The following is a 21,464-nucleotide window of genomic DNA, read 5'->3' as shown; positions in this document are numbered from 1 at the left end:
CAAGAGAGACATAGAGCTCCTGGAGCAGGCCCAGCTGAGGATAACATAGATGATTAAAGGATTGGAGTGTCTCTCTTATGAGGAGAGGCTGAGGAAACTGGGCCTTTTCAGTTTTCAGAAGAGACAAGTGAGAGGGGACCTCAGCAACATGTAAAAATATCTAAATGGACATTGTAAGAGGGTGGAGCCAGGCTCTTCTTGGTATAAGTAATAAGACAAGAGGCAATGGGAAGAAACTGATGCACAGGAAGTTCCACTGAGTATTGTCCAGAGAGGTGGTGCAGTCTCCCTCACTGGGGATATTCAAGAACCATCTGGACGCAATCCTGTGTATGCTAGGATGTTCCTGCTTGATTGAGCGGGGAGATTGAACCAGATGACACACTGTGGTCCCTTCAAACCTGACTTGTTCCGTGATTCTGTATTATCCATTAATGGCAAGTCCATCTTAAAACATATAATTCAAGCAAAGTAGCATTTTTTTGTATTTTTGTGTGGATCTCAATTATTTCCAAAAAGAGAAAAAGAGCACGTAAACCTCTTTGCAATCTCACTTCTCCCCAGTTCCCAACATTACATTTCATGGTAACTAAAAAGCAATGAAATTGGGATTGCATGTTATTAATTATTACATAGCATATATCATAACGTTTGTATGAAAACACAGTAACTCATCTTGTTCTTAGCTGGCGCTCTGGCTTTTCTTGTATAAAATATTCAGTTTAGAAATGCACAACTGAAATGCTGGAGCAACCTAATCTCTGTGCAGAAATTGTGACAATGTCTGTGTAGGTTTTAGCTAGCAAATAATCTTGTTCATTTGCACTGTCAACCAATACAAATCATGCTACTTTAGCACATCATTCCCAAAATAACATACCATGCTTCAGGCCAGGGCTTATTAACTTGGGCTCTGTGATATTCTACTTGCAGTTAAATGGCTTAGGCTCTTAGAGGAGCACATTCGTGCCTCTAGCAGCATACCATTTAGTAATACCTCAGGAAGTAAACATCTTAATTAATAATCCCACTATAACTAGTGTGTATTTTTGCAATTGCGATTGTTGTCTCTGGAGCTCCTGTTGCTTCCTCTGAGATTGGATCCCTTGGAGACCCAAGCTGAAATGGTCCAACCTGTTTAATTCTGCACTGAAGGAGTGTGCGTAACATTGATTATGTTATGGTAGGTGAAAAACCTACAGACAAATCTCAGCAACTGCTTAAACAGTAATCAATACATCTTCATTAAGCTAGTGGTTCTTAAGCCTCCCTGAGTTGTATTGCTATCAAATTTATAAGGTTCTTTCAAATTGTTTTTTAGGCCTATCAGAAAATCTTATGCTTCTGTTCATCAGTTTTCAATTTTATCTCTTTTTTCAGTATTATAAAAAATAAATCTTTGTTTTGGTGTGCTTGGCTTTGCCATTTCACATCACATGATATTATCCAGAAATTGTGGACGTGTATACCAAAAAGGGGTGAAAAAAAGAACAATTTTCCATGTTATCTTTTTATATGGAAAAAAGACTGGCCTGTTTCCCCATTAGTAATTCTAAAATGATGAAATGGTAATTTTAGATTAAATTCACCTGCATCCAAAGAACCTTATCCTTTTTTACTCTAACAGATGAGCTCAAATGATGCAAAATATGGTTACCCAGGTCTCTGTGCTGGCATTTGATGGAAATGTTTGCAGCAATTATGTAACAACCTCCAGAGAAATTACAAATATCTAATACCTTTTTTTAAGATACATTGTGCCCAGTTTTCTGACTTCTGTTTGGAATAACAAAAGATGTTGTGAATAGCCAAGTACTGACAGTATGCCAAATGTTGATTTGAATATAAGAAGTTGTGGTGACCTAGTCATTTTAGTGAAAGAAAACACAAAGTTGTTTAATCTGTCTACCTAACTAGAGTTGAAGATAATCCACCAGATAGATACTCAGGACTCATATTCTAATTATAAAGCATGTTTCCAGGAATCTATTCCTCCATGTCTCTATCACATCCATTTGTCATTTGTCCAGTCTCTGAAATATTCCAGACTTGACCTTGTCCCTGTTTTCTGTTTCTGTTTCTCTCTACTACTCTTCTACTGGCAGCTTCATACACCATGTGATGCTTTGTTCCTCATTGAAAAGAAGTCAGGGTGTTTCATAAGTACAGTTTTCTGGATTGTCACATCCTTATTACTTTAAATTAAATCTTACAGACCTCTTCTTCAAGTTTAAACACACAAAGAAAAAAAATCCTTCAATTAGCCTGGTAAAAGGAAGGATTCTCCCGTAATGCAATTGCTTTAGACTTCAGTTTGCAAATCAACATTTTAAAAAAAGAAATAAAACAGAGCTGCTCACATGCTATAGATTGGCCTGATTGTGACAGGGATGATAATTTATTTTTTAAAAAATCTGCACTTTAATTTTTGTATTTTTTATATTTTATCAAAGGAAGCTCCCCAATATACATTTGCCTAAAATTGGGTGCTGGATAAATTTAAGCTTTCCTGTCTGAGGAGCAATATGAGGTAGCGTTGTCATATATCTGTTTTTTCAGGCAGCAACAACTCCAATAGCCTTACAAATGCTCTTATGAACAGCAAAATTGTCTTTACTCAGCTTGGAAGGGACTTAGTCACAAACTCCTCTCTACTAGAAAAATCTAATGTGGATTTTGTTTGATTTCTTTATTTAATTTTTTTTTTTTTGCCTTCTATAAATAAGTTCTCACAACTTTTATAATGTTTCATGCCAGAGCCTTTTCATCAATTTCATTTCATATCTTGATTTAAAGATTTTTAAAAATCATTTTAAAAATCAAGTATTATTTTGCCTAAATCTTTGGTTAAGCAGAATGCTTTATAAAATCAAAAACTTTTAAATTTTTCATGTAGCTATAGGTTTTACATTCTTACATATGTGTATTAAATGTACACCCCCTTTTTAATTTAGGGGATTAAAAAGAACAAATATTGTGGAGCAACTCATGTAAAGAAAAGCCACACTGAAGTCACACATCAGTTTTCATCATCCAGTATGAAATGAAAAAGTCTTTAAAGTAATCAAGTATTAAATGGAAAAAAACTACAGACTTACATGGTATTATCTTCTTGTTTTATTCTGCAGGACTTTATTGGCAAATTCTGAAACAAAGTTCTGTATAAGACAATACCATACACAGATTTACACAAAATCATTTAACTTACCTTAAAGGAAAGAGAGAGATTTAAATATGAGATTTTGATTTGCTTTGTCACAGAGATACCACAAAGACAGGAAATTTCATTTGGCTCAAATGAGACATTAGTAATCTGCTCAAATGGTGGTGCAGACACAGAGAAGGTATCAAGAGGAAAAAGTAAGTTAGATACAGCTGGACAAGGTAATGTAGTGAATTAGAATAGTTTATCAACATTTTGAAAAACACCATTTTGAAGTTGATTAGAAGATCATTTTAAGTAGGAAGCTACGGAAGAATCTGATGTAGTGGTATTTACTGGGTAGGAAGGACTCTATGGCTATGATACTTCAGTCTTGCTGAAGCTGAGATAATGATTTATAAGGACTGTGAAGAGGGAATAGCAATAGTTCAGATGAGAATTGATTAATGGCCAATTGACTTTCTTTTAGCAAAAGAAAGGTCATCATAACAATGTTCTGCATACAATTTCCTCCTAAAAGGAGGGAAACTTAGAGATAAAAAAGAGGATTTAAAAAAAGGGAAAAAAGTTTCTTGACAGATCAAAATTATTCGCAAGTCTTTCTTAATATGACAACTAAGCAGAATAAAAAGGGTCAGGTATCTTCGGACTAAGTCATTTGAGCAGGACAGTTTGAAAGAAAGTCTTTATGGAATACTCAAGTTTATCCTGGGATGGAGCAACTCTTCTCTGCTTTTACAGTCCTAACTCATAGCAAACATTTATTAAGATTTCCTTAATGAGCAGCATCATGTCAGATTGTTCATGCATAATAGCTCCAACACAAGAAAATAGTTCCTTTTACACTACTGTTGAGGTGTTTGAAGGACATAACATGCAGCACTCTGTAATTATGATAGACAAGATTATTTGATATGCAGAAACGCTAACCATTAAGGTGAAAATCAATTTCAAAAATTTAAGGTTTCACTGCTTTACCAATTTTAGACTTTCTTTAGAAAATGCAGGCAAATATTCGGTCAGCCTTATATGTACCCATGTAACACACTACTAAAGAAGAAATAGCCTTAGTTAGATTGAATTCCATGTACAGAATTAAGAGTCGAGAATTACCTGGACTTCTTTGAAATTGTACAAAAAAGAGAAGAGTTATTTAAAAATGCTGAACGCTGTATTATTTCTGGTGAATAAATAAATTTTATGCAGGCCTAATTAGCCAACAGAGCAAAATGAAAACAAACAAACAAACAATCCCCCCCCCAAGTAAATAACAGTCAAAACTGTGTAATCTTCAGAGTTTTTAATAATAAGGTAAAGATGAATAGCTAACAACTGACTAGCTATACCGCTGATCCCTTGTTAAATGGGGCTTTAGAAAGAAAATTTTCCACTGCAGGGAGGTGAAATTAGAAAAAAAAAATTAGAAAACATGCAACAAGATCTAAATACAGAATGTTAACAAATCAGAAAAACCAAGTGATTTAGGAAAACAACCCAACCAAAACCAAAAAAACCCACATTATCTGAATAGTTGAAATAAGTAGTTGCAGGACTAGTTTAAAATTTTTATTTTATCAGACAGGTGTCCAAACCTACAATTTGATGCAAGTCAATATTCTTGCCAGTCAGTTTGTATGGATTTTTTAAAGAAATACTAGTACTTAATACTCACAGACTGCATGCCTTATTATTTTTCAGAATTGCATTTGACATGGATAGAAGCTTTTCTTGAACAAACTGCAATTTTCCAGCACTTAGTCAATGGGCAAACAGAAAATATAGTCAATGCTGATACATATATACCTGTGTACTGTCACATAATTCAGCAGTAAGCAGGAGCAGGTCTGTATGACTGTAAGTCCTTTGGGCATCTAACTTCTTTTCCTGTGCTTGTTGGCAGCATATAACCAGTAACACCACTAACAACAAAATGAATAGAGAGGGTAGATTATAGCTTCCTCATGTAACTTCATTATTTTTCTCTTTAATCTACCATGTGGTATTTCATTACAATTATCATTATTATAGTTAGAGAGTAATAAGGTTTCTGGACTAGTGTATCTTTCTAAAAGTGAAGATGCAGGATCTAAAGTTCTGCTGGTGGGACACTGGGTGAGCTTTGGGTGAGCTGCTGCTGAAAGGAAGCTAGACAGAGTTTTCTGAATGTGGCCCTTAACAGAAGGCTCTTGAGCACTCAGAGTTGTATAGCACATTTCAAATCCTAACAAATCAATTTTATTTTATTTTCTCTCTCTCCTCTCTTTTTTATTTAATGAAATAATTAAATGGTGAAAAAGAAACAAAATTCAAAATGCAAGTTAATGGCAAGCTGTAACTACTGATGCTATAATTCCATCCAACCATTTTTTGGCATCATTTTTTAAATACCAATATTAACCCTGCATACCAGTTCTTGTATAAACCTCCATGTGGACACTGAAAATATGTGGTTTATCTTTACTTGGTATTTCAATTGGCAGTATCATTCAGCTATCATATTCAATGAGGTAAAATTTTTCTTTGACACTAAATCCTAAGCACAAAGAGTACTATATATTTAACATTTGAAAACAAGAGAAAAAAATCCTGAAGTTATCATATTACATGAAACCCTTTGTTTGCTGTCACATGATTGTCCTTCAATCAGATGAATTAACTGACACTGTTCAGGAAGAGATATCTCCCAGAAGCCTCAGTTCCTCCCATACTACACTGAAATATAGAATGAGTGCAGTATTTAGTAGCCTTTATGTAAAGATTACACCAATGGTGGAAACAAATCAGATTAAGACATCCTTATCATTGTACATAAACCAGGCAGACCTTAAAACAAATATTCATTCATCATGTGAATTCAGAATAACTCTCACGGGGCTGTGAGAAAAGATTACAGCAAGAGGTGTTTCAGCATCCTCAGCAGTCCCACATCTATCATGGAGCCAGTTCCTCTGACCCTGGCTGCATGTTGAGGAAAGGACTGCACAAAGGACCCCCTGATCAATACTAATCCATACAATTTCACCTGCAAGAGAATTCAGGGAGGCTGCTCAGCTGGGGGGTCCTTGCAGAATATGACCCCATGTCTATTTAAAACAACATGTTTTCAATCAAAACACTTGAGGGCAACTCTCCAGGGAGTTTTTGCTTCAACAAGCTGACTGGCTACTTAAAGCAGAAGTTTCCAGGACAAAACATACTACGTTTTAGTTCATGAACAAAAACTAGGGGAACAGCCAATTTTAAAAAAGTACAGGTTAAGCTCCCTCTCCGTGTTCCTCTCCTTCCTGCCATCCTTTCCATGTCACTGTCATTTGTCTAGCTTATGCCCAGCTGTTTGTAATGCCATGTGATAAACATGAAAACAAGTTTGTGCTCTACCCAGTTCTTCTTGGCTCATGATCACAGAAAACCTCCATGAAGGGGGAAAAAATTACTTCCAAAGATTAGAGCTACCATTTTACAGACACTCCGAATAAAAACATGAGCCAGGACCACAGATCACTGAAAGGCATTGCAAAGTCAACATTCAGGTGATTGTCTTCTGAGTGATTTTAAGTAAAACACTCATTTCCTCTGACATGTCACTGAGCTGAGTTTTGTTTACACATGATTCTTTGAAATGCTCCCTACTACCCTCATTATTTTTTAAATCTTATTCTAGTTTCAGCTTTGTTCATTAAAAACCCATCAGTGAACTATTATGTTTGAATTCTGACCTAAACAGGCCACTTGGGGGTACTGTGCTGTAAAGCCAAGAGAGCAAGCTACATAAAAAGGCAGACATAATCTCATTCACAGCCTGAATTTGCAGAAGAACACCTGGAATATAAATGTGTCTGGACAGGACCGAGGTTTTCATGATTAAATGCCAGCTGTTGTCTGCAGAAGATAGAACTGTGCTGTGACACCAAGCTAAAGTTTTCCTTGGGGCTTCTACTGCTTTCTTTCAGATGTATGGGGTGGGAAGGAGCACAGTGAAACTCACAAGAAGAAAGAGATCTTTCCAGAGTTAAAAAGAGCCAAATATTGATACATTATTTATTTGTTGCCTTGTTAAGGCTACACCAAATTAGGGGTTTATGCAGCATTGCAACCTGTTTAATTACCTGTGTTTTCCCACAGTCTCATTGTCGAAAGCATGCCTTGGCTAACCATTAATTCAATTAAGAAACAAGATGTGCTATTTAAGAATATAAATATGGCAAATGTCTGCTGAGTTGCAACTTACGAAATACTATCAGAAAAAAAAATAAATTAAAATTTCACTTCAAAACTAGCCTAAAAATAACAGATCGTAACCAGCAATGTTAAAGCAGGAACAAATTTTGATATGTTGATTAATTGAAGAAACACAGAAATGGTATAATTGCCCAGTATTTCGGAGATTTGTAGCACTCTTCATTCAAACGTAGCACTTTTATACCATGGCAAAATGGACTACTGATTTTTCAGAATTTTCCACTTTATTTAGACATATTAAAATAAGCTAAAACATTGTATCAATTCATATGCTGAATCATAAACCCCAGAATGTCTTCCTACTATCCTTTAGTATTTTTTTCAGTTTGTTTCTCTGATCATGAACCCAGAAAAGCTAATGAGTACAGATTTCTAAACCAGACAGATGATTTAAGAAAATAAGTTCCATTTCTAGTAGCGTCTTACTTATCTAAGAGAGTGGAATGTAAGCTACCAAGTAGCAATTTATTGAAAATTAACTTTGATACTTCTGAATATTTTAGACACTAGCTCCAGCTATGTGGTGTGCTGAGTACTATTCCTCTCAAAAGCAAACTCAGACTCCCTTGGGCTGAGGATTTAACGCTTGCTCTTGTGTGGAGCTTCAGCAACTGCCTTCAATAAAAATCATGCAGTCCAATAGCTTGCAGTTTTCTCTAATGTGACATAAAAACATAAAACTAGAAAGACCCTCTTGAAAGATTAAGTCCAGACCCTTTTTATTGCAAATAAGCTTCTTCTGTCTTGTCCTCCATAAGTTTGTAAAATTAAATTTTAAAAGAACTTGCTTCTTTTTATACCTGTAGGAAAATTCCTCCAAAATCCTATTCCTTGAATTCTTAGAAGAATAATTTCCAGTCTGTATTTACTCATAAAAAGTTTGCACTCATTTGTTTTTCCTGCTTGTATAAGTTCTCCTCGTTGGTCTTTCTGGTATGTTCAAAAAAGTCAAAATTTAGAGTTTTAAAGTCACATTAGATGTGTTACAAATATTTTAGAAACATCTTCAAAATTATGTTAACATATTCAGTAAGATTTCTAAGGTCAGCTATTGCAGATACTGAAGCTCTGAAAACTAGTTTAGTTTCAACTGTATGAACCTTACCTAATTAGAATCAATATTTCTCTGCTAGTGCAGGAAAAAGAAGATGAGACTTCTCTGCTCAATCACTGAATAGATCATTGATTAATCCCTTTAATCTAATAAATTTAAAAGGGCAAGGTTTTTTCCAATGGTTTTCAATGAGTAGTCTTCTGTTTAGTTTAATAGTTATTGGTAGATTTTGTGACTTAGAGCAAATCTGTCTTCAATGAATTGCTTCTTCTTTAATACGTTGCCTACAAATATATGTGTACTCTGGATTCTACAATATTTTCTCTACACACAGCCAGAATTTCTCACACAGCTCCTTTAGTGTTTTCATTTCATCATGGATTTTTCTTTACTTTTACTCTCAGGTCATGAATACATTAAAATCTTACTTTTCTCTTTTGCAGAATATGTTTTATGCTACATCATCTCAAAAATATATCAGTGATATAATAATATATATCAGCAATCACTGATTATAATAATAATCAGTGATTGCTCAGACAAATGGCTTCCAACAGTCTCAAGGGGAAAATCTCAGGTCTACAGAGTATCTCATGAATGGATTTTCCTTATTTTCTAAATCCTGGGAACACACAGGTAGACAAAATTTTTAATTTTGTTGGCAGCATATAACTGGTTGGTTGGTTTTGTGGTTTTGCGTTTTGTTTTGGTTTTTTTTGTCCTTTTCACAAGGAAGCCTTTTTTTTCCTTACAAAAAGATGAACCCATTCATTCTGTCAAAGGCTATGCCATGTCAATTCAAAAACCCCCTCTATCTGAATTAGAAGTGTTTCAAGAATCATCACAATAACTTGTGCATCTCACAGTCTCACATAACCTGTGGAAAAAAAAACAGATGGAGTTGTCCAGAGAAAATTAATCACTGAAGTTTTAAAAACTAATTGCAAAAAGAAGGCTCATAACTTAATGATTTCACTGATTGTCATAAGTATTTACAGACAGCAGATGTTGTGAAAAAAACTCTTACAAAAGTACTGCTTATTCAGGTAAGTGAAGAAGTGAGTGAAATGAATCTGAGTGAAAACATGATTGTCATGCTTCTTTGGAAATCAATTAATGCACTTTAAAGGAAATAAAAACAACCACCTGTTCCCTTCTCCATCTGCAAAATTTTCTATATGGTACAGTATTGTTAAATATTTGGTTTTCTAGGCATTTCACAGGGACAGCTAAAGAAAGTGGATTTTTCAACAGAAACTGGTAAATCTGACTAAAGATATATAAAAATGATGGGCCAAAAGCCTGGGCAGGGTTGACATATTGGCAGTTTTGCAAATTATTGTACTGAGCAGTTTATGATTATGAGAACACACAAATATTTTAGGACTTTTTTCCAAGCAGAAATAAACCTTGCATCTATGCTCCGAGTCATTCTTGTTTTGAAATCATAGATAGCAGAGTGGCCTTGTGTTATACAGGAGTAATAGCCATAAAAGTATTAGACATAAGTACAGTCATTAAGGGGAAGGTTTTTAATGGCCTCTCTTTTCTCTGCAGCCAGCAAAACTGTCTTTAACAGGAAAGCAAGAAATTATTTTGAAAGCAGATTGATTTATTATTTAGGTATTTTATTATTATTTTATTTTATTATTTTGTGTCCCATTAAAATGTGGCAGTGTAGAAAGGGGAAGAATAGAAGAAGGACTTAAAAGTAGAGAAAGACTGAATTGCGTGAGACTTCTAGGGCATTTTTGGTGGGAAAGACAGATATTTCAGAGATTAAAAGTTAGAGCATCAGCTGCTACATTTTCATCTTTGTTACATATAGACACTTCTCTGATTAACATCACATGTCCTGGATTGAACCCCAACACAAGGCAAGTATTCTTAGCTCTAATGGAGAGAATGTGTTAATTCATCTTTTCTTTCTCAGTTTATAGTTCTGTTCCCTCCTTTAGGTATTCGGTCAGTTCTCAGGCAGTTTGAAGACTTATATCTATTTACATCTATTCTTTTACTCTTCCTATTTCCATATATAGTATCTGATTTAAAAACAAAGAAACACATCCAGTTTCCATACCACAGAACCATCAAAAATAGATTCAGAGTGTTTGCAGTCATACAGAGACTTCTACAATGCTCAAGTCGCCACAGTTTAGCAGGCTATTTAAGGTAATTTTCCTCACTTATATTCTTCAGAAATTTTCAAATTTTTGCTAAAAATTTATTTGAACATTGAAACTAAGATATGGAAAATACATTACAGCCTTCTCCCTCCCACCCCTAGAAAGATCTGGTGATCTCTGATGTCAGTTTGATCATTAGGTAATGAGCACTGTTTGATCACTGGGTAATGTAAACTGAATCTCGAGTAGATGTACTTTGAATTCAGTAGGTGGAGGATATAACTAGGTGTTTACATAGTGTTTGCCACAAAATTCTCACCTGTGGCCCTGGTACCTTGTGTTCATTCTCTTCTAGCATGGTGGTGGTGAGGATTTACACAGTACTTGTCTGTGATGCCGAGTCTGTCACCATCAGTATGGTAACCCTCCTGACTTGTCAATTTGTCATGGTTTTCACCAGCTGATCTGGGAAGAGACTTTGTTTTTAACATCAGTCATTCTGCTGTCAGTAAAAGCTTAAATAAAATTACAAATCGCTATACCAAGATGGGTAGCAGAAGACTGTGCCACAAATACCAGAGTTTGAGGAAAATGTCAGATTAAGGAAACTTTTTTCCATGGACATCAGTGTTTAAGTTCTACCTCAGTAGGTAAACTAGTCAACAGGATATTTCAGCTAGGAAAAGAAATTTCAGGATTATTTGAAAGCATTCAGTCACTGTCATGTTTTGTTGCTGTCCTGGTTTGAAAGGAAGTAGTTTTTTTGGAGACAGTGGTTAGCCCAGTGGGGGCTCAGGTGTGAATATTGGCACCTGTTTGGGCCAATGAAGAGATGGTTCCGCCTCTGAGAACACAGAGTATAAAAAGCAGAACTGGCAGAAAGTGACCCACTTAGCTTTTCGGTGAGCAAAGAGATCGGTCAGTTCTCTCTCCCCCTCCGGCTGTAGGCCGGGTGGGGGAGGGGAAAAGGCCACGAGGCGTCGTGAGGTAGGCCAGAGGCCTTGGATCTTGGAGAGAGAGAGACCGGGGAATTGGGGGGGGCGGGCGGGGAAGTGAAAGGATGGAGGGGCGGAAGTAGTGAGGAGCACCGGGCAATTTCCCCCCCCTCCCCCCCCCGCTTCCTAGAGAGAGAGAGAGAAAGGAGAGAAAAGAGATAAGACGCACCGTGCAGCTCCTGGGAAGTTGGCCAAAAGTGAGAAAGGAGAGTCCGGCACCTAGAGATGATTTTAACTTTTTTTTTCTTCACGATGGAAACCTTCCAAACATTGATCCTCCCAGAGGACAGAGATAAGAACAAGAAGAAACAGACAAGTGAAATGAGAAGTTTGTGTGAGTAGGGAGTAGTAGAAATAATAAGAATTTACTTAGGAAGAGATAAACGGAGGAGCAGTTTTTTTCGGCTGTGGACGGACGAACTTTCTATTGTAACACAGAGACTGCGGTTTTGGGGGGAAAGCAATGGCTCAGACCCAAGAAAGGCAGTGAAGAGTGGTGATGGGCAGAGATCAGGAATGAGGAAGAGGATCTCTGTCGTGAAGCCCTAGCCCCGGGGGAAATGGGGGGGATTTTGCTATCCCAAAATAGAGAGACTGTCATTTTGTGGAACTGACCAAAGTATCCTTAAAAAGAAAAACCCCAAAAGCAATCTTCTAGTCCATTTCCATGGTGAGAGCATGGAATATAGAAAAGAGTTAGTCAAGAAATGGTACAAGGAGAAGACTCCTTCCTCTTTAATAGAATAAATTGATTGTTTGAAGAAAAATAATAGACTGAGAATTAAAACCTGGGAGATGGGGACTGAAGGAAGATTTGAGTTCGTATTGTATGTTGTAATGTGAGTTGAGAGGGGGAGGAGAAATGTGTTTGAAAGATTTCCATTCTGTTCTGTGTGTGTGTGTGTGTTAATAAAGTTTTCTTTCCTTTATTCCTAAGTTAAAGTTTGCTTGCTCTGTTTCTGATCACATCTCACAGTAGAAACCAAGGTAGATGTGTTTTCATGGAGGTACTGGCATTGTGCCCAGTCCAAAACCATGACAGTTGCTTCTAGCTATGAATTCAGAGCTTCTAGCTATGAATTCACTATGTTTCAGAGGGCGGTTTCTGTCATTCAGATGGCCTTGCCATCCTGTTAATTGTAGATGGTGCACCCACAGAAGAGTGCAACAAGGTTTTATGGACATGGCTTTCCTTATCCATATCAGAACAACCTGTTTGATGTGTTATGATCTATGCTTATGTCATCTTTCCTGGCCACTCCTGTTTCCTGTGTAAACATAGGAAAATGTAATTCTACATTGCATTTTGACTGAATCATTGTATTACAGTAAACGTTTTACCACCATGTCTGTACATTGCAATGTCAGTAGGCATAAGCCCCAGGTAGAGAGCTTCTCCTAGTGCAAACAGCAAGAAGCCAGAATGTCCCTGATGCTAAATCTCTCACCACCACCATAGTTATGCTTGCTAATTGACAACTTCTCCAAGTTTACCTGTCTCACTTCAAATAGAATTTCATTTAATTTATTTGCAATGCTGTCCCACAGAGAATTTGAGAGATACAAAGGCTTGGTATACTAGGGCAGAAAATCAGAAGCCCCATTTGGAGGTTAGGGAAGGAGAAGTCTATACCTTGTTCAACTTTGTTCCTTGAAGAAAGTAGCAATGTAGTTGTGCGCCAAGTGCCTCCAGAAAATTGCAAAAAAAAAAAAATTCTGATCAAAAAAATGTAACTCTCCATCTAAATAGTTAAGTTTGAGGGTAAGAAACATCATGATCTAATTTGCAGAGCAAAGTAGCATGTAATTTAAATTACTGATCTCAATGACAGAAGTTTAGCCTGAATATCAGTTTAATGCTACTACTGCACAGTCAGGCCTGTAGAGTATTGGGAATTATTCCCTTAATTCATATTAGTAATTAAATATTATTGGAAGTTATTTTAACTTTACTCATTAGCCATGCTAAGGAACATGAAGGACAGGGACATGAGACAGCCAGAATGGTTTTGCCAAGGACAAGTCTTGCCTGACCAGTCCAGTGGCCTTGAGTGATGGAGTGACAGCACCAGTGGACAAGGGAATGGCTACAGACCGTGTGCCTCTACTCTGCTCTGGTGAGACCTCACCTGCAGTGCTGCATCCAGCTCCGGGATCCTCAGCACAGGAAGGACATGGACTCTTCTAGTGAGTTCAGAGGAGGGACACAGAGCTGATCAGATGGCTGGAGAACCACTCCTATGAGGAAAGGCTGAGAGAATTTGGTTTGTTCAGCCTGGAAAATTAAAGTCTTCAGGTTGTCACAGCGGTTTTTAAATTCCATTTTGAACATATGAGAACTGTGAGAAGAAATCTTGAATCTGATTATAATAAGACTAACAGCAACTTCTAGTTTTTCCCTTCTTTTAATCTTTTTTGTTTATGATTAAGGTAGTTTAAAAGTTTCATGTATGACATCTGTTTTCTTTTCTTTACACTTGAAATAACAAGATTGAATCTCCACGGACTTGATGTTTATATAGCCTTTTACAATTTTAAAATCTATATAACATATATGTTATTTGGTTTAGGCATGCTATTTTAGTAAAGATTATACAACAGCTATGCTGAATGGGGACAAAGATCCCAGGAAAGTGGCAAAGCTATTAGAGATAATTCTAAATGTCAAACAGTAGGATTTAACTAGATGACAAATAAGACATGAAACAGAGCAGTCTTTGCATAGATCTTGACATTACTTTGTAATGGAAGGAGGATTGCAGACGTGAATTGAGTTCAAAGTCTTCTAATGGATGCAGGGTGGGGGAGACCCCATAGTCAATGTCTGTGTGGTTTTTGATTTAACCCTTGAATGGCAAAAAACTGCATAAATATAATAAAATAAAATAATTTTAAAAACCCAATAACAAAAATTAAAAAAAAAAACTAAAAAACCCCCCAGAAATAATAATAAAAATAAACCAAACAGAAACATGTGAAACTGGACATTTGGCTTCTTTTTAATGTTGGTTTATCCAGCTCCATTGCCTAAAATATTTATACACCTATATTTCCACAATGTGATGCTTTTTGGAAGCTAAATACAGGCATGCAAACCTCCAAACTCACGGCTTGAAACAACAGTCTTTATAAGAGGAGATTGCATTTGGATCAGAACAACCAAGTAAAAAATCAAACGTTAGGAACAACAATACACCCACTACCTAGTGCAATTGAGTGTGAAGTTCAATTTTATTTATTGTATGGTCTCTATATTGAATTTGTAACCCCCAGTGCTTTAATTACTATGAAACCAGCTGCACTGAGCTCAAAATGACATAATTACTAAAAAACCAGAATGACTTCCACTATGTTTTTCACTCAGAGAAAACACAGCTATAAAATTTCATGTCTCAGAAGCTTTTTGTGTTGATATTTTAGTACTGACTCTCCAAGGATGAAAAAGAGTTATCATTTTTCATCTCCTATTTCTAGATTGACATGAATTTAAGTACAACTCCTAGTGGCTGAAGAGCAAGTATTGCTTATTATGAAAAACAATCTAATTCTGCTGCTGAACTCTGTATGTAGAAGCATGGTAATATAGAGAAGCTATTTGAATTATAAATAATGGCATTATCATTTTACTGACAGGAAACAAGTTACATTAAAATTATAAGAAGAAAAAATAAAGCATTTTAACTTTTTTGGGAGAAAAGTAATTTCTAATTTGTTTTCCTTCTGACTCAGAACTATAAAAAGCGGAAAAAAAAGCTGGAGTTAAAGCAACTTCGGTTTGCTAACACTTGCAAGCATCCTAAATGAGATTAATTAGCAGTTGGAATATGGCTGAGAAAGGCGCCCAATTTAACTGGACTTTGCACATTATCACATAGAGGTTATTATGGAGGATCACAGAGTGGTTGAGGCTTGAAGGGACCTGTGGAGATCAAACACCCCTGCTGAAAACAGGGGTAACTGGAACAAATTTTTCAAGGCTGAGTTCAGACAGGCTTTGGATATCTCTAAGGTGGAGATATTACTAAATCTTCAATAGGTGCACATTTACACAACAGACCCCACCTTTCAGCCTACAAGCAGAAGGTATTTAGTCTCACATGTCTCTCAGCTGATTCAAGAGCCTGTTAGGCTGACATTATGAATCATCTTTCACCCATATCCTTTTATGCACAGTAAGCCATGTCACTGAGACTCCTCTTACTGAATACCTGGTTTCCAGCTGAGCAACAGCTGCTGCCCTTTGGCATCTATAGCACCTTTGTAACCTTCACTTTTAAAAAGTCATGATTTTATGAATATAGTATAAAACTCTTCTAACTTTGACTAAAGAGACACATGCACATTCCAGAAAAATTTCGGAATGCAACACCTATGGATGGCAAGAAACACACACACCTTTGGGGTCTTTTCTGTTGATGACGGTAAGCTTCCAAAATAAATAGTTACTCCATACTACGTTGCAAGCATACTGACAGCTCATGCAGTCCTGCCTTGCCAGAGTGCTGTAGGCAAAGTATTATTGCTAAACTCCATGTAGGCATTAGTTAAAGTTCCATTCGGCAGCTTCAAGATTGAAATAATCGAATGAGACAATTAAGTGTTGGAGGGAGCTCCCAGTGAGAGTGTTCACTTGTGAGACTTTTAAAGTCCCACAAGCCTCCCCCTGCAGAGGCACTCAGATGATCCATGATAGAGATAATCCACTTCAGAGAATATGTTCCACTTTTGGAAAAGTAAAGACAACAGGAGGAGTGAAGCATTTCCTTAGAGTCACCACAGTGAGTATGTGGGTATACCACAGGAAATCCAAGACCTTTAACTGTTCCTCTTTATCCCAACCTCCTCTTTCTTGCTTGGAGTCAGAAGAATTGTAACATATGCATAGCTCTGGACTGGGAGGCTGCAATTGCAAAATAGAAATGTCACATCCATTCAAACAAAGTACATATCACCCACACCAGGAACTGCTCTTCTGAGTCATATGGAGAAGAAAACAAGATTATGATCTTTATTCCCATCTGTTTCTCACTCCTATTTTGTGTAGGCTGGTGCACTGTTGTCAGCAATCTTCTACTCCAAGTAGAAGGGTGATGACTCCTTCCCTCTTCTTCCCTGAGAACTTTCAGTTTAAAACCTGAACTCACTTTTAAATTCAGGCCAGAATAGGGAAAGGAAAACATAAAGTGAAAAAACCAAGATTTCTTTCCATAAAAAGTGGCAGTAGAAGTTCACCATGTTTAATTTATACTGGAAATATTTTTTTAAAGGAACTCTTAATCTTCTTTCTAAATTTTAAACCTGAGTACCTTGTGGTAGTAATAAATAATTTCTTGACATTAAATACAATAATTTAAATTGAGAAAAGAAAGTTCTGAAAAATCTGCAACTTCAAATTAGAGTCTCTTTATCCTATTAAAAAAAAGCTGGACTTCAGATCTTTAAAACTCTTTATTACCCATGGTATTATCTAAACCTCTTTGCAAAGAAGAAATTCTTATGAAACTAGTGACAGACGATTAGTGCATGGGTAACAGGTGTTGTCAAAGGTCCAGTCATCACAGTTATGAAGTCCTTCTGAGTTATCCTTTTAATTTAACAAAACTTAAAAAGAGGGAGGGGATGGGGGTGGACAGTAAAGCTCTTAATAGTAAGACAGTGAGTGTTGTAGCATTGACCTCAGTGGAAGAAATTTTAAGAAGGTTTTTAATAATCATCATCATAATGACCACCATTATCATCTTGTGCCCTTATTATTTATTAAACAGCATTATGTTTCTGATTTGGGATTTTATTGAATACTTATTAGCATTTACATTTGCTATCCTAAGCCCTCTTTAATGATAATTTAAGTGGTGTTACAAATTTCATCAGATATTGTCATAATTGTGAGGTGGTAATTTTATTTACCTTAACAAGAGATATAATCATGAATGAAAATTCCTTAGATCTGAGAAAGCAAGAAATGTCTAAACTCTCTAATATCTTCTGAGGTGAAAGCTCCCCTTTGCAAAAACTTTTAAACTTGACCTAGCTGGTTTGCATTTTGACAAAGAAAACCAAACAACCCCATATTGAGTTAGACCAGAACATTTCAAATATTTCAAAAATAGACTGTTATAGGATAAATAAGCATCAAAGAATGTATCATGATGCCCTACTACTATTAATCTTTGTGACCACCTATTAAATTCCTCCCCCTTCACCAAACTGTGTCAGGCAGCCTTACTTATTTCAAGGTAGGTGTCTGGTAGTGAAATACATGCATATAAAGTCCAAAGCACTGAAATCTGGAGAAAATTAGTTAAGAAAAAAAATTAATTTTCATGGGAAATCTTCAAATTATACAGACATATACTGACATTTAATACACAGGTAACAGACTTATATAGAACTGTGCAGTTTATCCATCTCCCAAACTGGACAAAAAATCTCCTCCACCTCCATTTCTATAATTTTGCTGCAGACATCAGAGTTTTCACACCTGAAGTTTTAAATATCCCTGTCAAATGCCAGACAGAAACCAATGACACTTGGGAAATCTAGTTATTCATATATTGTCATTACTCAGATACTCAGAAAGATTTTGCTCTGATCATGAGGTTTCAATTAAAACCTTTTATACTTTTATACTAAAAACATTTGTACTTATAGCCCAAAGTTCCATCTTGGGCTGTAAGTATTTAGGAAATAAATTATTTGTATACAAATAATTTATTTCCTAAATACTTAGGAAATAAACCATTAATATAAGTCCTATTAAAAGAAATACGCTGGGAGTTAAAAGTCTCCTATTACTTGACCATAGAATCAGGCTCTCAGAGGTCAGCTGGGTCTACACCTGCAACTAAAGAAATCTGGAAACAAAAATGCCTGTGATACAAAGTAGTAAGGATTTGAAGAATAGGTAGTGGAAAGAATGAACAATAATATAAAAGTTTAAAAATTAAAGACATTAAAATTCACAGATCTTTTCCTCTCTACTTCACAGAAAATAAGTATGATTCAAATGTTCATTTCAAAATCAATTTTGTCTGGAAAAATATTTTCAAATTACCCAAATGGCTTTTGTATGGGAAAACACTTATAACTTCCAGTAATTAACATTGGTGCTGTTGCCCTGGTGTTTTGTGTACCAGTTTTAATTAAAAATCCATTTTCCATGGATAGAAGCCCTGAAAACAATGATTTGCCATGGAAATATTGATACAATACAAAACACAAATAGGACCAGTTCTGCCTCTAGACACAAGTGATTCATACTGCATTGAATCACTGTTCCTTCCACACAGGCAACTTGATTTCCTGGCTATCACTCCTCCCTTTATATCCTAAAACATTATGCTAGAATGTTGGCCATAATATTAACTTACACAACTACTTTATTAATAAAGACTACCAAATTATCTACAGAGCTACACAAATTGCTCTTCTGTGTCATGGAATTAGATAGCAATGCCATGCTTCATCTAAAGCCTCCCATTCTGTACCTTTGAAGATTAGGTCAGTATGCCATATGGTTAACCTCAAGTTCCCTCAAGGAAAACACTTCTTTATAGTCAACATATCTAAGAAGCTGTAATTACTTGGCCTTAATTCTTTGGGATTATTTCAGCTGTACTCTCTTGTGCTTATTTGTTATTTCTTATGGTTTATTGAGAGCTAGTTGTTTGCTTGATGCTGTGCAGGCATAAAGAAAGATACTGAATAGTGCACTTTTTTATTTCTAATGTTATTTTTTTCTTTTTTTTTTTTTCTTTTTTTTTTTTTGTGCAATAGTGTATTGTCATTTTGAGGTTTCGCGTAACACTTCTAACTCAAGTCTGAGCTGGGAATTTATATACAATTTTCCAGGGTGAATGCACCATATACATGCATCTATATCATATACAAAAGACATTTATTTCAAGTAGAGAGATAGTTTGTACTCTCATGAGCTAAAAATCATATAACCAAAATACAAAGCATTTAAATTCCACAATCCCATGTTGTCCCATTGCTGCAAAGAAAGATAGCTTGTAACAAAATTCCACTTCCAATTTAGAGGCTTTCTAAAATTTTTATTCACATTTTGAGACTATGATCCTTTCCTAGCCTGTTATCCAAATTCCTGATTTTAAGCCAAAATTCAACAGAATTAAATGAAGGTGAGACATGGCCAGATAATTTTTGGTGTAAAATGAATCTTGTAAAAACATTTTGGACTAGCACAATGCTAACCAGTGCTTTATGTAATCAGACTAAATATCTATTTGTTTGCTGATGTATTGCTGTCTTCGGTTCAGGGCTTTCTAGGTGCAACAGCAAGAAGTTAGCATTTCTTCAAGCTCATGACTGGGCATCTTTCTGAAAAAGGAAAACCACAAACATGTGATGGAAAGACAGCCATGCCTCACTAAGTAATATGAAGCATGGCAGTCATAGCTGTTCAGTTCTTCCTGCTCAGCACTGCAACTGTAGGAAAAACCTGATGAGGAGAGAAGTTGCCACGTGGTGAATTATCTGTTCTGTGAAATCCTGAAATAAATGAATTATACTTTTCCTAGCAGTTAGACTATTCCTTAAGAAAAGAAAAAAAAAAAAAAAAAAAGAAGTATCAGACAGAGCCAAATGCGTCAGGCAGATGTGGCTGGAGAAGCTACCTGAGGTGCCAGCTGGATTTATTCTAGCATTCTTGGAGAGACTGAAGACACGAATGGCTGCTTTGAATTTAATCTATGTTATTTCCTGCCTGCTGGCATTACTTACAGGACATTTGCTGTCCACTCTGTTGTGCCCTTCAAATGTTGTTTTTGATTTTTTCCTTCCATTTTCCTTCAATTTTATTAATTTTTAATACACATTTTTTCATTAAATTATACAAAAATATTAAATTGTTGCCTTAATAATTTGGCTCCAATCACTTTGTTCTTAACCGAAGACAGACAGCAATTCATGGTAAAGAGCAAAGGCAAATGTTTAACACATTTTGAAATAGATTTTTGGCAATAAAATAAATTTGTGAAATAGTTTCTGACTTCTTTTCTGAAACAAAGCTTCTTTCTACAACTACTAGAAAGTTTTTGTGACACCATTGCCCTTGTGAAGCTTATTTGCAGCTCACATTGTAATTATGTAATATGAGCCTTGCTAGTGACATAGTTTATTTTTATTTAGAAAAGCTGAACCAGTAAACTTGATTAAAATTTGTAGAGTTGACCCTAATCTTACTGGCCAAATACTGTGCTCCACCATCTAGCAGTGTAGCAACTACTTGTCATGAGGCCAAATGTGCTGGAAATACCACGGGCACAGGATTTAAATATTTTTATATGGACTCTGTTCGTCAGCTTATGAAGGTGAAAGGATTAGTGCATTCATGTGCAAGTATGCATAGATATGTCGACATGCACATGCATGTTCACATGCATTCTGGATGTGCATCTCTGTTTTCTGTAGCTTTCAGACACTTGAGTGCTTCTTAACAGATGTGTTAAGCACATATTTGTATGGTGGCGAGTCTTGAACCCTGGGTGTTGTTTCATCATTTCAGTAGTTTTGTGACAAATAAAATTCTAGAAGGTTTTTTTTGTGTGTTTCTTTGAGGTTTTGGGATTCTTTCTTAGTAATTACTTTATAGAATGATTAACCCCCCAGTGCTCTACTGTTCTGTGCAGCTATGTCCATACTCCTGCATGAGTCTGCCCACAACTTGTCAGGTCCCTATCAATTTTTTCTTGACCAAAAATCAGCAAGAAGTATCACGCACTGTGGCTTTTTGAAAATGCAGCTGTGCCAACTGACCAGCAGCTCTCTGTGAGCTTACTGCCTGGCTAACTGCTAATTCTTGGCTGCTGGGTGAGCCTAAACAGAGCAACTCAACTCTGATGGATCAAACGAACAGCTCTGGA

The sequence above is a fragment of the Serinus canaria genome, chromosome Z (assembly GCF_022539315.1).
Source record: "Serinus canaria isolate serCan28SL12 chromosome Z, serCan2020, whole genome shotgun sequence".
Taxonomy (NCBI): Eukaryota; Metazoa; Chordata; class Aves; order Passeriformes; family Fringillidae; genus Serinus; species Serinus canaria.
This window is presented reverse-complemented; position numbering follows the sequence as displayed.